The sequence below is a fragment of the Symsagittifera roscoffensis genome, chromosome 4 (genome assembly GCF_963678635.1).
Source record: "Symsagittifera roscoffensis chromosome 4, txSymRosc1.1, whole genome shotgun sequence".
NCBI lineage: Eukaryota > Metazoa > Xenacoelomorpha > Acoela > Convolutidae > Symsagittifera > Symsagittifera roscoffensis.
The window spans coordinates 39,124,181-39,140,829 of NC_087065.1; positions in this window are offsets into that span (position 1 = coordinate 39,124,181).

Sequence of the window (16,649 nt, forward strand, 5' to 3'; positions counted from 1 at the left end):
AACACGGACCCCGAAGCATAACACACGCGCTGCCTTGGGTTCTATTTCACCCAAAAGATATTTACCACCTCTGCTGGACATACATGTGTTCGCTTCTTTTCAGATTAGGAAAACAATTGAAGAAAATCTTTTTAAAAACAACTTTAGATGTAATTTATTCGGAGATAGATAAAAAAATTAATTTAACTCGAATTCAGTTGCGCGTCCGCCCGAAAATAAATAATTTGGATTGTGTTTGGTTTGAATAATGCTGTAAAAATGAGTAATAATCCGGTTTGGTATTGACAGGTAAGGAAGGATGTACTAAATAAGAGGGGTTTTTGACGTCAGAGAACGAAATAAAATACTACTACTAACCATCCAAGTAGAAAGAAATTATACGTGATTATCAAAAATCACGCTTCGAATAATCTCATTTTTTTCCTGGAGCTATTTAACAAAGACCAGATTCCAAAAAGCAGAGTAATGTTTTTTTTACAGTTATTGTGCAATGTTATAATCGGTAATCAGATTCCTTTGAAAAATATAAATACACATCAAAAAATCTTGCTCCCGGCATAAAAAGAATAAAAAACGTTTCTTTAGTTTTTCTTTTACAAGCCGCGCAGTTATGGCACTAATTGGTAAGAAAAAACGGTTAAATGAATCAATATATTCTGACAATTCTGACAAGTTTTAAATGATGGATTTTATAATTGGCTAAACTCTCTGGGGAAACCTAATTAGGTTCAATTAATCAAATTCCTCAGAAATTTCCCAAATCTGACCTGTCAAGTGTAAAAAGAGGTCAAGCTGGACAAAAAGGGGATACGATAAAACAAATGGTACTCTAATTAATCCGAACGGATCTGATATCGAATTGCTTGTTATATTGGTCCGATTGAAGGAGAATATTGAATAAAAAAGAAAAGAAAAGAAAAGAAAAGAAAAGATAAGATTATTGATCTTGACCGAATATGAAGCTTTATATTAAAAACTAATTTTAGCATACATTTTCAACCTCCTGATTGGGACAGATTATGAACCCGGTTTGTATTAAATCAAAAAAGCAAGGCATCAAAAAAAGTTAATTTAACTACAGCATTTTTAAAAAATATGCTTACTATAGCGCGCGGGAGGGACGAGGTTGCGTTTTAATTTGATACCAAAAACGGTTGAGTGTGAAAAGTGATAATAGTAAATCTGGAATAGTTCAATTATTTAAGATATTTCAGGCTACGGCAAAGTCCTTGAATAGGTACTTCGAAAGATAAATAGTCGCCAAAATGACAAGGACAAGATAAATTCCCTTCTGATTGATTGGGGGCGGTTGAGATTAGCTGTTAACTACCACAACTACAATCAACTAAAATAAAATATTTTACTGTTCTGAGTTACTCGAAGACTTACTTAATATTACCAATGAAAATATTGTGAATATCCAATTTCACCACGGACTTAGGCTACGCAGACTAAGTCTATCCGTAACAACAGGTTTTCGAAATAAATTTTATTTCCAGCCGGCGAAGTTTGATGATAGTCAGATAGTGGTTCAATTCAATTTTAAAACTTAAGTCTTCAGTCATTTCATTGACACTGTAAAGCGGCTGCAGCTGACGCAAATTTCCGCTAAGTTCACCGACCCCTTAGCTGTCCAATTCCGTGTTTTTCCAAAATGTAATTATACCAGCTAAAAGGGAAACAGTTTCCTTCAACAAATTGAACAAATTGGTCTATAGAGGAGCCATTGTAGCCTTTTTATAAGCGTGTTCAACCGCTCTCAACTTAGCCGGACGGATCTACGGCAAGCGATGAATTTTAAAGTTCATCGAGATATGCAAAGAAAAGTGTTTACACCTGCCCAGTTGTGGCTCCTTGTAACCTCTTAGAAAACTCGATGACAGCGATAAACACGCAATTCATGAAGAAAACGCTCTTGGATACTTCAGTGTTACAGTCTGGAGATAAAAAAAATTGCGAAAAAGCTCATTCAAACTGCCTAAGAAAGCAGGTGTTTTTTTTGTTTTTCGGTTTCACATGCAGGTAGAGGTTAATTGAGCACGTTTTGTCCCTATCAAAATTGAGTACATTATGTGGTATGAAAATTAAGCACGTTTTGTGGCGTCTAGACGCGTTTGTGCATTTCGGCTTAAGTTTGTGAAACAACGATTTTATAAACAGCGAAACGTCAGGCACTGTCGTGTGATACACCATAAGAAGTTCTTTTTTTCGTGATTTGAATTTCATGAAAGTTTGTCGAGTGAAATGGATCGACATGTAAAAAGGGGCCAATTCTTTTTTCATTGTCACTTTTTTTCGTGACTGGATAGGATCAAATTTTAGTTTCGATCTGCTGAACAACTATAAGCCTTAAATCTAGAAGCTCATCGATGTCCAACAACGTTTTTTAACGCTGCCAAATTTGACGTATTCCTTTTGAAAGCAAAACATGAATGTAAAATACAAACTTACTTACAAAGACATACCCTGATCCTGTAGTGCTTTAGTTTCGATATTTAAAAAATTGCAATTCAAGCTAATAAAAAAATACGCTATAGTATGTTTGTTATTTTTCGATTATTTATATACAACTACTTTGATAAAGGCGGGTGCGGACGCAACCTGTTCAAAACATATCTTGCTGAGATTTTTATATCGAAAAATAATTGGCGACTTTTTGAGGCAAATCAACCTTTATTGAGCTCAGATTCAAAATCCAATTTTTTATTGCTGTCTGTTTGGGTCCATTGTTTTGAGTATAATAGCTGAGAAGGATTAATGAAAGTTTAGTCTTTGTTTGAGTCCAGCAGACGTCAATAGACGTTAATTGGCCCGCGAAAACTTAAGGTAACGCATGATACAAGCAGACTTTTAGTAGGTTTTTTATTCAGGTCTACTTTTGAGTTTTTAACTTGACTTTTTTCTAAGGAAAAATTTTTGTAAACCATCTGAAAAACATTGTTTTCAGGAGCTCAGATGTAAAAAAAATTACCTACCATTCTATTATAAAAGATATGGTGATTTGAAAACAGCTACTTTAGTCAAACGGAGTTAAATAATATATATTGACACGCGTAAGCGGCGGATTGTCTCGTTTCAGTTTGATTTGAAGCTGTTTTTTGTCTATTTGTTTTTAGGATAAGAGACTCTTAATACCCCCTTTGTACATTACATAGCGTGCTGGGAGAATCTAGAAAAAAATTTTGTCTTTTTTGTTTTTATCATTTTTTAAACAATATGTTTTACATTGCCTTACAGTTGAATCGACACACTCAGGGCTTCATCTTGAAATACTAGCAGTCTGGTTTTGTTTTAAAGTTGCGCATTGAGTTTTTTCTTTGACTTTCCTAACGAAAGTAACCAAATATTTGTGCTCGGGTGATTTTTTTTTCAGACAAACTTCTACTTTTTAACCAGCCATTTTGACGGAATTATTCTCATCATTCAAAAAAGGTATTGTTGGCTCAAGCTTAAATTTAAAAAGATCTTTCGCCTGTGATCTTTCATCGTAAAATTATGGGGGCTTAAAGGTTTACATTATGGCCAATTTGAGACAATTAACGCGCGCTATTAACGCGCGAGCAGGAATTTAGTTAGAAATCGTTCCAAATTGGTTGAAGCTTATTTGCCATAACTGAATTGTTAATGGGAGCGAAATTTATCACTTAGTACTTTATTTGGCGTGTGGGGGGATGATTTTCACAAAAAATCTCAAATTTAAAAAAATTCATTTTGTTTTCATTACATTTATTTTTTTCATGTCATTTTTGCTCCATAGACTGCTCTATAAATTGAGGGGGTTAGTTGGTAAATTTATTTTTCTCTTCAAACTGACTGGTACTGCTAATGAGTCATAATTGGCGTGCGTCACTTGAGAAGTTTGGTAGACTCAAAGTTTTACTCATTCAGTTTTTCCCAGTAGCTTTATGGGTCATAATTTTGCTTGTGTAAGCGAAGTGTAACTCCGCCTTTGTGTAAGATTTTTTTTTTGATTTTGCAGTTTAAATTCAGTGTTTATGCCAATAAGTTCAAAATTCCCAACCCGATAGTTCGGTGCTGTCATGGTACTCTCAAGGGTTTTAAGTCTCGCCTCCAAATGATTAAATGCGTTCAGCTTCCGAGATATGTGAAATGTGAAATTAATTATCATGAGTAACCTCTGTACTTTGTTGTCGGAGCAAATACGGCCCGAGCAATTTAAGTTTTTTTTAAATGTAAGTTGCTCGATTTAAATTGAGTGGGCTCATAATTTCACATTATATATTGAAATTTAATTGAAAATTTTAATTTAATTAGCTTTTTAAAACATAAACCACTGCATCATTACGGCATATTGGCTTATCTAGCCAAGAGACAGTTGGAGAAGAGTCAATTAACGCAGGGAAGCAGAAAAACACACCGACTTGCTTTTTCAAAAACTTCTAATTTAGAATTTCAAATTTTTTTTAATTATTGTCGCAGTTTTTTCGTCCTTTCCCGTCCAGCGAACGACGATAGTCTTCATTGATTACATTAAATTAAGGTTTGTTACACTTTTTATAGGAATAATAGGTATTTCATCTGATAAAAATTGAGTTAGCTACATATGCGTTGTCAAGTAAACCGATGGGTATCAAGCTGAGAAAAGTTGTTTTTGATCCGATCACTGCAATTGGAGAGATCCTTTCCTTTCGGGCGTGTTTTTTGTCTAATTTCGAGCGAAATATTCAAAATTATTGTTTAAAACTTTTCAGTAGTCTCATAATTCGCAAAAGTTGTCTGATTTGTAGTTTGTGTTTTTTGCCTAATTTTGATTGAGAAAATTTAATGAGATGAAAAGCCATTGATTGAACCGTCACCAATTTGTCGACTTTTAAAAAAAGTTTGTTCGTTTTTTCTTCACTTTTGAAGACATCTCTTGTCGGCTCGGATTAGTTTACAAAGTTTCTATGTTTTGTTTTTCATCTTATCAGATTACCTGGAAAAATCGGCGCAAAAATGAAATATATGAAAAGTTTTTTAATCAGTTTAGAACTATCTGTGGAACCCGCACATCAATTGGCTAATTTTGTTTTGAACAAATGGTTGTCCCCAAAGACCCATCTTGTTTTGTTAGTACTCATTCTGTTTTGTTTCAATTTTCCTTTTTGGAGATAACCGTTGTCGTTCATGACTAAACTAAAAAATGTTTCTCATCAGTCCATGCTTAAAACCCTGCTCAATTTTGAAATGAAAATTCAACCAGTTTCCAATTAAATAAACAAACAAAAAAATGTTTTTTTGGCAAAGGCATGTTGCTTTGAGGCAAAAAATCAGCAGCATGCATCGAAAACATGTTTTTCCTTTTGTTTTTTTGATATGAATAAAACCAATGATGAGCGGACAAATTTAAATTCAAAACGCGGTAAGTTCTTAAAAATCAGCATTGGCGTGTTTTTTCGACATTCCTCATCGCTCAAAAAAAGTGAATGAAAATTAAAATAGAGACTATGGAAAAATTGCGTGGAAAAATTTTTCCGAAAAACAATTGTATTGTTTTTTTAGCTATCTTAGTTTTATAATTTTATGATAACACTAATGGACCAAATTAGAATTTTGTTATAAATCGAATAGTAATATACGTAAAACATGTTTTGGAATTAATTTTTGATTTAAAGCCTTTACCTGTTTTTTCAGGTTATCAAAAAACTAATTTTACAATTTGAGAAAATTTTTGCTTTTGTTGTGAAAATAATAGAACTGGCAAAAACGAGAAATTTGTCACACATAGCAATTCAGTAATTTCAGTTCATAATTTCACATCGCCTATTCATTTTTTGAACTCAGTTATTCGAAAAATTGTGTTGACAAAATTGGTGAGTTTTTCAAAAAAAACTAAGACTTCCAAAAAGGCAGTTTATATCACTCAAACTCGGTCAATTTGAAGATTTTGGTAAGGTTTCAGATAAAAATTGCTCAGAGATGTGCATGAAGTTAGGGATTTTCAAAACTTTGCGTATAAATTTGTCAGCTAGTATGGTATAGTAGTTATCATTTTTCAAGCAATCACTTCACTAAATCTTTTTAGCAACTATTGTGAAATTTTTTTATCCATACGTTTACTGTATTTATGCTAAGGATTTTAAAACGTACCTAAAGTGTTTTTTGTTCTGAAACATTTAGCCATAACAATTGTTGTATGTTATGAAGTTTAACTAGAAAACTTTGTTCTCTATTTCAAGTAAACAACTGGATCAATTGCGAAGAAAATTGTATCTGAAAAAATTTAAATTAAAAAAGTCTTCACTTCGAAAATTTTTTTCACAAATTATAAGAAACTGTTTTTTTCAGACCCCGAAAAAATTGGTACGGTCTTTACATCAAAAACTGATACTTCTAGAGAGGGTAGTAAAAACCATTCAATTTTGGCCTGTTTAAAGATTTTGAAATAGTTATAAGTAAATATTTTTCAAATATGTCCATAAAGTTAGGCATTATAAGCAATGAGTTTTGCTTTGAAAGACTCCTAAAAAGGATCAATTGTCTGCTTCATTTACCAAAATGTTCTCTTTCACAATAATTTCATCATATTTTTATTTAAACAAAAAAAATACCAAAAGATTGACCAAATTACATACTGTATCAAAATTTTGCATAATTACAGTGAACAATGATGCAATTTGTTGAAAATTTTAAAGTAGATGCTTCATTGTTTTTATCTTTTTCGAGTTTCAAAATCAACAAAAAAACTCATGACCAATTTTTTCCAATAAAAGAAATCATATCACTTACTGCGTAAAACTTTTGCTTAATTACAGTAATCTGATAAGAAAATTTGTTCAGAATCTTAGGGTAGTTGCTTAATCTAGTTCATCTTTTTTGCATAACCGAATTGTTTTCCGTTTTTTCAGTACAGGTTGAAAAACATTTGCATCTTTGTTGACGTCAAGAAAAAAATAATAAATGAGAAACAATTTTCGTTGGAAATCAACTCTCACCCAATTCTCACCCAAGAACAGTCGACGTTCCGAGAGGTTTTCTCACATTTAGTTCTTACGTGTTTAAAAAAAGTGCTTCACTGTTAGCTTCTGAGTATTCAAGATAAGTGACAGGAACAAAAATTTCAAAACTGAGAACAAGCGTAGCCAAAATATTCCCTTTATTTTAGATTGCATATTAAAAATGTTTGGCAAAATTTATGCCTTGGGTTATCAGTTCATTGAAAGAAAAAAAACAGAGCAAAACATTTTGAATTGATGGAACCTCAGAATTGATATGAAAAAAAAATATAAATGATTAAAATTGAGAAAAACCAGCTTTGACGCGATTTTTGTTCTTAACGTTTTACATGAACCAAATGGGCCCACTAACCAAGAAATTATTTTCATAGACTAGAAGCGATATTATTTTCTAGTGCAACTTTTCTTTGGTTTCTGAAACAAACCTTTCAATTTTGGCCTCTTCAAAAACGTCTATAAAGTTAGGTATTGTGGAGACAAGACAAAAACATTGGCACATAATTTCGTTCGCTAAAAGCTTTCAAATGTGCTTCAAACGCTTTCCTTTTTTTGAGCAAAGTTTCAATTCATTTCAAGAGTTTATGTACAGCAATTGATGTGATCTTTTCTCTGTCAAAAACTGACCATCTAAGTTTTTTATTTGTTATTAAGTCACACAACTAAAAATTTTCGCTCTATCATGAAAACAATTGAAGTCAAAACATTGAAAAATTACGTATAATTGCGGGGAAAAAATAATCTGAAGAAAAATTGTGGTGTTTTTCCAATTATCTTTGTTATATATTCTTATTTATACACTAATACACCAAGTTATACTGTTATTACAGTCCGGTTTAGTAAATTACATGGAATACGTTGTCGATTTGAAAAAATTTGATTTAGAGCTTTTATTAGTTTTTTCAAGGGCTAAAGAGTCCAGATTTTACGAAGTGAAAAAAAAAATTGCTAATGATATGAAATTCTAAAAAACGACAGAATTGAAGATAGTTGTCACACTGCGCATTGCAATTTTTTCATTTGAATTGTTTCTGATCAGATATTCAATTTTTAAAACTCCATTTCTTCAAAACGATTGTCACTCAAGGAAAATACTTTCAACAATAGTGCTAACTGGTTCGTTTTAGACACTGAAAAAAAATCAAGTAAACGTTTTGATCAAACATTTTTGGTTAATTCGAAGATTTTGGTAAAATTTTAGATGAAACTTGTATAAAAACATCCATTGAATTAAGCAACTTAGAAAAAATCAGATAAGCTCGTGCATAATTTTGCTAAAGTGTGTCATACAAAATCTTTTAAAAGTCGACTAGCTATTTCAAATAATTTTTAGCAATGCACAGGAGAAATCAACAGACCAAGAAACGATAGGCAAAATTATCGATGTAAAAAGCAGTGTATCTCAAGGTATTTACTTGCGCCCTCTATTGTTTTTTTTTCTAAGAGACCTACGCGACATATTGAGTACTCCCTTCCATTCGCCTTTGAAGTACAGTATTAGTTTTCTTTCCGAAAATGTTTCCAGCAGGTATTGAAAAAATAGCAGTTAATAAGGTTTTTTATCAAGGTTTTCTTATCAAGAATAAGTGTACAAAAGACTCTCCCTCTTTCAGGAATTCGACCACTACACTATTCAAAAGGGTCCTTTAAGACTTTTAAGACGCTGCATTATGTTTTCCAAATCTCAGAAAGAGATAAGACAGAAACTTCATAGAGCGTAATGAAAACTCGAAGTGCTCAGTTTCTTAAATACAATTACGTAATGTATTTTCTTCGCCTAAAAGTGAACTTTTGTGGAATGACGTTTTCCGAATCACTCAGAGTTGTACAAATATACTCATTGAGTCTACATTTCAAGGAATTATCTTTTTACAGAACTTTCATCATTACAGCAGAGGACGGAGAACAACATTTTGCTCCACCCTTGTTTGCTGAAACAACACAGACGCTTGTAAAAAACTTGACTTCAAATTAAACTTTAAGTATTTATTTGATGAAAATCCAGTCGACAACTGCATGATAGTCCTCCAAGATCTAAGTTTTATACTGCAGTAAAAAAAACTATAGTTAGAATGTAAAAACCGCAAATTGTGAGCTATGTTTTCGAGGAAAGACCAAAAATACGCAGTAGAATACAATCAAATGTCAATTTTCAAAAATTGTGTCCGAAATCGAAAATCAAAACCGGGACTGAATTGGTAATCGGAGGCTCTCCTAGAGGCGAAACCTGTCGCAAAGCTGCTAATTCAAAAATTTGCTCAGCTGGAAAACCATATGTGAAAATTTTGTTAAGCTGGATGCACATTATGCGTTTTACCTCCTGGAAATGATGTCAAATTCCCTCCTAATTTGGCATTATCAAACTCTGCGTACACGGCCCTGTGTTTTGTGAAGTGATTTTTCAAAACGGTACGATTGAATAAATGGAACTTCAATATAAGGTAATTAATATAAAATTCAATGGTAATAATTCTTTGAAAGCATTTCCCCGGAAGCGGAAAGTCGCTTGGGTGTTGCTTCCGCTCGTCTTTCAGCTCCACCTAATTTGTTAGACTCAAAGGAGGAGCGAATGCTACCTCAAGCAATTTTTTTTGTGTTTGCAGTACGAATATGAACATACCATAAATGTTTCGGTTTGATTCGAAAAAAAAACGTCAACTAGCTCCAGAAGGAGCTCGTTTTTGATAAAAAAAAAACCTCCTAAAAATTTTTTTGAGCACTTGAAATAGAAATTCGTGAATCAAGAACATTCCCATGTGAAAAATTTACAAAAATAGTTTAATACTACATTGGTTGAGAGACAAAATATGTAAAAACTTGAAATTTAAACTGACAAATTGGCAGTTTAGAATCGCTGTGTGTCTCCGCATAGTGACAAAAATTGGTCCAAAACATAGATGCGTTTCCGAAAAAGATTTAACTGAAGATGGACAGCATGGCTTTTTGTGCGTGCAAAGTGCACGGAGATTTCATAGGTTCTTAAACTCAAAAACCCCTGAAAGGAAGAGTTTCGCTTCCTCTCACAATACATGTTTTTGTGACACGACCGCTCAACAGGACAGATCAGAAGTGGATAGATGCCTTGACGCTTGTCCATCATGCAGAGTTTTCATGCAGAGTCTGTCAAATGTACCAGAAGTTGACTCTCTAGTCTCTAGCAGAAATTAGATTTCTATAGTCAATTTCTAGTCTCTAGCAGAAATTAGATTTCTATAGTCGATTTCTATAGTCAATTTCTATAGTCAATACTACATTATCTTATTTTTAAATCCCAAAGTGTAATTTTTCCTGAACTTGATATCCAACATAAGATTGGCAAATGCAAGTTGCAATTATTAATTTGGATTTGATTGTTCTGGCAGAGACTTGCAGGACACGACGAAATATTTGACGGTTTTTAAATTTTTCTATACTCAGAGCAATAGTTGTCCGTTCGATTTTTTAATTAATTATTTGAACGATTCATATCCCATCTTTTATTGCTTCAAAGGCATTAATCTCAGGCAAAAAGATCGATATCTGAAACATTCTGCTGAATCATATAAACAATGCCCATAAAAATGCTAATAGTTCCAACTTACTGGTGCTGTTCTTTCGATCCTGTTGGGCTCATAGTAGTAAAAAACATACTCTAACGTGGTAAGGAACATAATTTAAAAAAAATTTCCTACAGGGTAAAACTGACGAGACTTCCTGAAATTAGTTATGAGCTAAAACATATTAACAATTTTTTTAAAAAGTTTCAGGAGCGCTTTTTTTAGGTAGAAATTGCAATTTGGGATCCGGGCTATGGATATAAAGATAAAGGCCTAGTGGTAGGTTAGACTCAAAGTTGCTTCTTGGCCTCAAGATTTTTTGGTCGAAAACAAGTTGTTCTGATTTCGTAGAACTGCGTCAGTTGTAACATGAGTCAAATTGCACAAATACAAAAATTTGTATTAAAATCTTGCCTCCCAACTGGAACAGAATAGAAAAAAGTCCAAAAATTTAAACATTTATTTTAAGGTCTTGAAGTTGTTTTTTGTAATTATATCATTAAGGTATCCACTTGTAACCCATTTTTTGACAAATGAAAGCAAAGTATCCATTCATGTCAGTTCAGTTTTATTAGAATACCATTTGGGAGAACAAGAACACATGAAGATGGAACTCCTATCTAAACTAACCAATGTTTGATACAATCGGAGCGCTTACAGAACTGTGCGTTTGATAGAGAAAAATCAGCCATAGATTTTTGTAAACTTTACAGTTTAGATGAGTCTTTTTAGTAAAGATTGCGTTCTAGGTGACATATGTTGATTAACAAATAAGGAGAACTAATAAAAGATGGTATTGTTTTCCAACTAATCGCTTTTGAAGTTCTGGGTGACGCCAGCTGCTTCTAAAAAAGATCTTGATAAAAATTGAGCCGATGCACCGAAGAAACCAGGGTAGCTTGTTGCTTCTAAAAAAGAAGCAGCTAGGTGCCCCAGCTGCTTCTAAAAAAGATCTTGATAAAAATTGATCCGATGCACCGACGAAACCAGGGTAGCTAGTTTTCTTATGCAGAAAATTTCCGTCGCAATACTGGTTGCGAATGCTGACAATGTTCATGGCACATTTGATGGTATTATTATTTTCAAAGAAACGATATAATTGTAGAGCCAGGACGCTGAATTTATCGAGCGTACTGATATTTGGCCTTTTCTTCTAAATATGCCAATCCTCTAGTTTAAGTAGCTCATGAGTTTGGTCGATAAGATGTGACTTCAGCTCAGCAGTATCACCTACCTTTTATCGACCTTCTGGCAAATACTATCCCACTGAGGAGTCCACGTATATCTTCAAAATTACCTTTATCAAATTACAAAATTACAATTTATATTATGTTTAAAATTAATAAGACTGACATGTCAGAATCAACAAAATCTCAGAACAAAAATTTATAACTTTTTATAAGCAGAACAGTAAAAAATCTCAGTAGTTTACAGAAATATGTTTTCATAGGTACCTATTATGTTATTACAGCTGTATAGTTTCGATTGGTCAGAATATTTTAGAGCATGTCTTCGGCATGTTTTTCATTTTTCCCAGATCTTTGATTGTTCTGAAACGAAATTCATTTCCTTGTGGAAACTGAAATTTTTTTTGAATTGATGTTAAGAAGTATGCCTGTAGAAACACTATGCGAGATTGAAGCAGCTGCAAAGGGAGATGTGAAATATACGCCCCCTGACAAAAAAAGTCAAACAACCAGAAAATATTTGAAGTATAGCGGTCTTCTAGCACTGCCGTTTAATAAGGGGGTACCTTTTGGGGAAAAGCAGAAAAATGAGAAATCTTAGCTGAAAGGAAATTGCCGCAGTGGTAAGCTATAATCGAACTGATATTTAACCAAACCGATATTTTAAGGCAAACTGTTTTTGTTTCCATTTTGTACAATCTTTTTTGAGTGAAAATACTGGTTTTTGGAGTGAAAATAGTGATTGCTGTAGCTGTCAGGATCCTTTTTTCATAGCCTGAAAGAGCTCGAGCGAGACAAACGGCGAGAGATTGAACAGTAGGTATAGCAGTAACTGACCTTTTTTGAACCCCAAAACCTTGACCAGGGGATAAAAAATTGGCAAATTTTGTTGTAACAGCAACCTCTGGCCAGTAAACATTTTGTCCTGTTGCACGATGTGCTGAAAATCAGCCTATCATCTCATCGCACAGACAACTATACGCCCTGCACACTTGATGAACATCTTACGTATCTACAGCCGAAGCGAAGACAAATAAGGGCCATTTTTTTTAGCAGGAGAACCGGAAATCCCGACATCTTTGAGGATCTGCGGAAGACAGAGATATCGTCTTTAAGGCAACAAGTAGTCTTATCTCTATAAGCAAGAAACAGAATCCTGCGATCCTCAAAGAGTATCTTTTATTCTTTTTCAATTGATTTTTTCATGAAAACAATCTAAAAACCATAAAATGCCAGCTTACTCCTTAATTATCTTTTGATTAGAAAAAAATATTCAAAATAGAACCAAAATTTTAATCGATCCTTTATCAACTCTAGTCTTAGAAAAATTTTGGAAGTTTCCGCTATTCGAAATTTTGAAACCAAAAAATTAAATTGCTCAAAACTTCCAAACAAAAACAAAACCTTTAGAATTATTGCTCCCTTTGCTCGACTTTTCTCTGACTTTTTCCTGATTGATTCCGAATTTCTAAAAAAGCTCCCTCAAGTACTGAAAATTTGTTTAATTTGATCAAAAGATCAACTCTGTCAGAACACAAAGAAAATCCAAAAAAAAAATCAAATCCTGCTCGTTAATTCCGGAAAACACAGCATTTTTACAATTATTCCATTAACAGTGTATTCCATCTGATTTTGAAATAATTTATTTTAAAATAACTGAAAAACAACAACACATTTAACCAAAATTGTGGCTAGCCATAAATTTATATTTGAGAAAATTGATAAACTCAATTAAATTGCACATTTTAAAAATTATGCAGACCAGAAGCAGACTACAGGAAAATCATCGACGTCATCAACCAATCTGGGGGCCGATGAAGTGCAACTGAAGGATCGACCTAGGGTTCAAGCAGTCTAAACGACAACAGCAGAATCCCAAATATTCGTGAATTTGAACGGCTTAAAATTCCAGAGTTATGAATTGTAATAACACAGCGTGAATTAGAACCGACACTATGCCCAACGACAGGAAGAAAAAATTGAAAGTTCTGTGTAGACATTTGCGTTCTGAATTAAATTGCGTGATAAAAAAGGATGACATTAACTCAATCTTAAAAAGGAATTGTCGGACACTGAATGAATCCTCATCAAAGTATGAGGAACTGATGGAAACAATTGCATAAAAGTTCACGACCGTATAACTAATATGTGAAAAAGCATTGATCATAACAGGATGGGTGAGTCTTGGTTACTTGCGATTCCCCTTTTTGTAAAAAATGCATAAGTGTAACCCGAGTCAAAGTGCAGAAACACACATTTGCAGATTGAAAAAATTTGCCTCCCAGATAAAAAAGAATGGAAAAATTTCAGTCGAAAACTTAAAAACAATTTCATTTGCTTGAAGTTGTATTTAATAATTCTCTCAATTAAGTCTCCACTTTTAACCCATTTTGTGACACGTGTAAGCGAATTATACATACATGTTTGTTCAGTTGGAATAGTATACCCTATGGGAGAACAATAACACTATTAAGAACAATTGTAAATATAGATATAATAACACCAACAGGAGCGCTATATAGAAGTGTGCATTTGATTGATAAAAACAAGCCATAGCAGTTGCCCAACTTCCAGTTTAGATGGCAATAAGATCGATATCTACAAAATTTTGTTGAGGCAAACATACAATGCCCATAGAAATGCCGGTACAACCATCATACTGGTGCTCTACTGTTTCTCCTGTTGGGCCTATAGTAGAAAAAAGATGATAAATGTAGTGGTGCACTAAGATGATAAATGTAGTGGTACAAAACATTCCTCTTATAGCGAAAAAAAAAGTGACGAGTCTTCCTAATATTAATTTTGAGTCGAAGCTTTTTTGTAAATTTTTGAAAAACTTTCCAGAAGCACCACATTTAAGAATACAAATGCAACGAATCATTTTGGTAACTTTTTGAAAATGTTCCCAGATGCACTGAATTTAAGATTAAAAATGCTGATTTTTGAGTGAAAATGATGGTTGCTGTAGCTGTCAGGACCCTTTTTCACAGCCTGAAAGAGCTTGAGCGATACGATCGGCGAGATATTGAACAGTAGGTTTAGCAGTCCCTGACCTTTTTTCGAACCCCAATACCTTGACCAGGGGATAAAAAATTAGCTACTTTTGTTGTAACAGCAACCTCTGGCCAGTAAACTTTTGTCCTGTGGCACGATGTGCTGAATATTAGCCTATCATCTCATCGCACAACAAACTATACACCCTGCCCACTTGATGAACATCTTACGTATCTGCAGCCGAAGCGAAGACAAATAAGTGTCATTATTTTTTGCTGGAGAACCGGAAATCACGACATCTTTGAGGATCTGCGGAAGACAAAGATTTCGTCTTTGAGGCAACAAGTAGTCTTATCTCCATAAGCAAGAAACAGAACCCTGCGATCCTCAGAGAGTACCTTTCATTAGAACTGAATTCTTACTACGGGTGGTGCTATCCCTTTGAGACCACTATCCCGGAATTTTCTCAAAGACCTGGGCCCAGATGAGGAAGCCGTCGAATGGACGCCGCCGCGCAAAGGCGCGAAGGGCTGTGGTGTTGGCACTGGATTTTCAGGAGGAGACTATAAGTGGTAAGAGACTGTTGCGCTCGTTTCTTTTCGACTGAGAGCCATATGAGTTTCTGTGCTTTTGGCCTGCAAAAAAGAGATGACCGCAAAAAGCTGCCACCACCATTTTCTAGTTTGGTCCTGAAAAGAAACCTCACATGAAAAATGCATTAAATTATCTAAAAGATTTTATTAAGAAAAATAGCAGTTTCTTGAGAAGTAAGTTTCTGGGAATATGTCTCGATAACGAAAGTTTTTGCGGCCTGATAACGGTGTTTTTTGTCTGATCAATCCGTGCCCAGCTTTTAATTGAAACTCTTGAGATTTGAGTTAAGCCAGGCGAAAGCGGATAGGACTCAAGCATGAGGTAACCTAGCTAAGACAAGCGAGGTGGTCAGACGTTCGCCTTCGATGATAGTCTAACTAAACTTTCTTTAAGCAAAGTGTAGTATCAACAACCTGATAAGCCGACACAAGAAAAAACTTGAAAATTTCTCAAAAAGACAGGATAGACTATTTGAAAACTTAGGTGATAGGTCCGTCTGAGAAACTAATAGATTTAGTGCAGGCAGATCCACTTAATGCGAAGAAGAGCCTGACAGACTGTGTTGTCATAAAAAATGAAAAAAAAACAAAGAGTTACTTTTCATGAAATTGATTTCAGCGAAGCACTTTTTACTAGGTTAGTGTCGAGCGGGGCGGTGTCGGCTAGACTGTATGGATTAGCGAGAGTGCACAAACGAGGCGCACCACAACGTCGTTTCTTTTCTTTACCTGGTAGCTTGTATTACACCCTAAATATGAAACATTGGCAATATATTATGATAAAGTTGAGGCGATTAAAATAAAACCAAACACTCAAATGGCCAGAAAGATTTTGAAAAAAACTAATTGGACTCTCATGAGGGTATATTTTTCCGTGATTAAAAAAGTTTTGACACTAATGTCTATCTCAAGGAAGCTGTTGAAAAGGCCAAGAGGAGATTGTATGAGAAAACTGATCCTCTGGAATTATCTCGCAAAAAAACAACAACTATGTTTGGTCGTGAGTAAGGTTTACTTTAAATGCAAGGTTTGTGGTATGTACAAAACGGCGGTTTAGCAATGAGGGTCTCCCTAGCATTATTACTGACCAACTTGTGGCTCAAAGAAGACGAACCTGCATTAATGAAAGAAATATCAAAAATGACGTTACTAAATGAAGATAGTTGGAATAGTCCTCGCTACTAACTGGGTAGTGACGGTAATTGAGTTCCTCGATAGTAACGGTAATTTGGAATCCGAAACAGAAACAAGTCACACGTCGGTGGTACCAAAAACCCAATGATACCGTCACCGATCTCATTTTCAGAGGCTGCGCAGCGTTGCTGCACAAAAAAAAACGTCTTTGAAGGGACCGTCCATGGCGTTTTCGCAAGTAACTCAAAATGG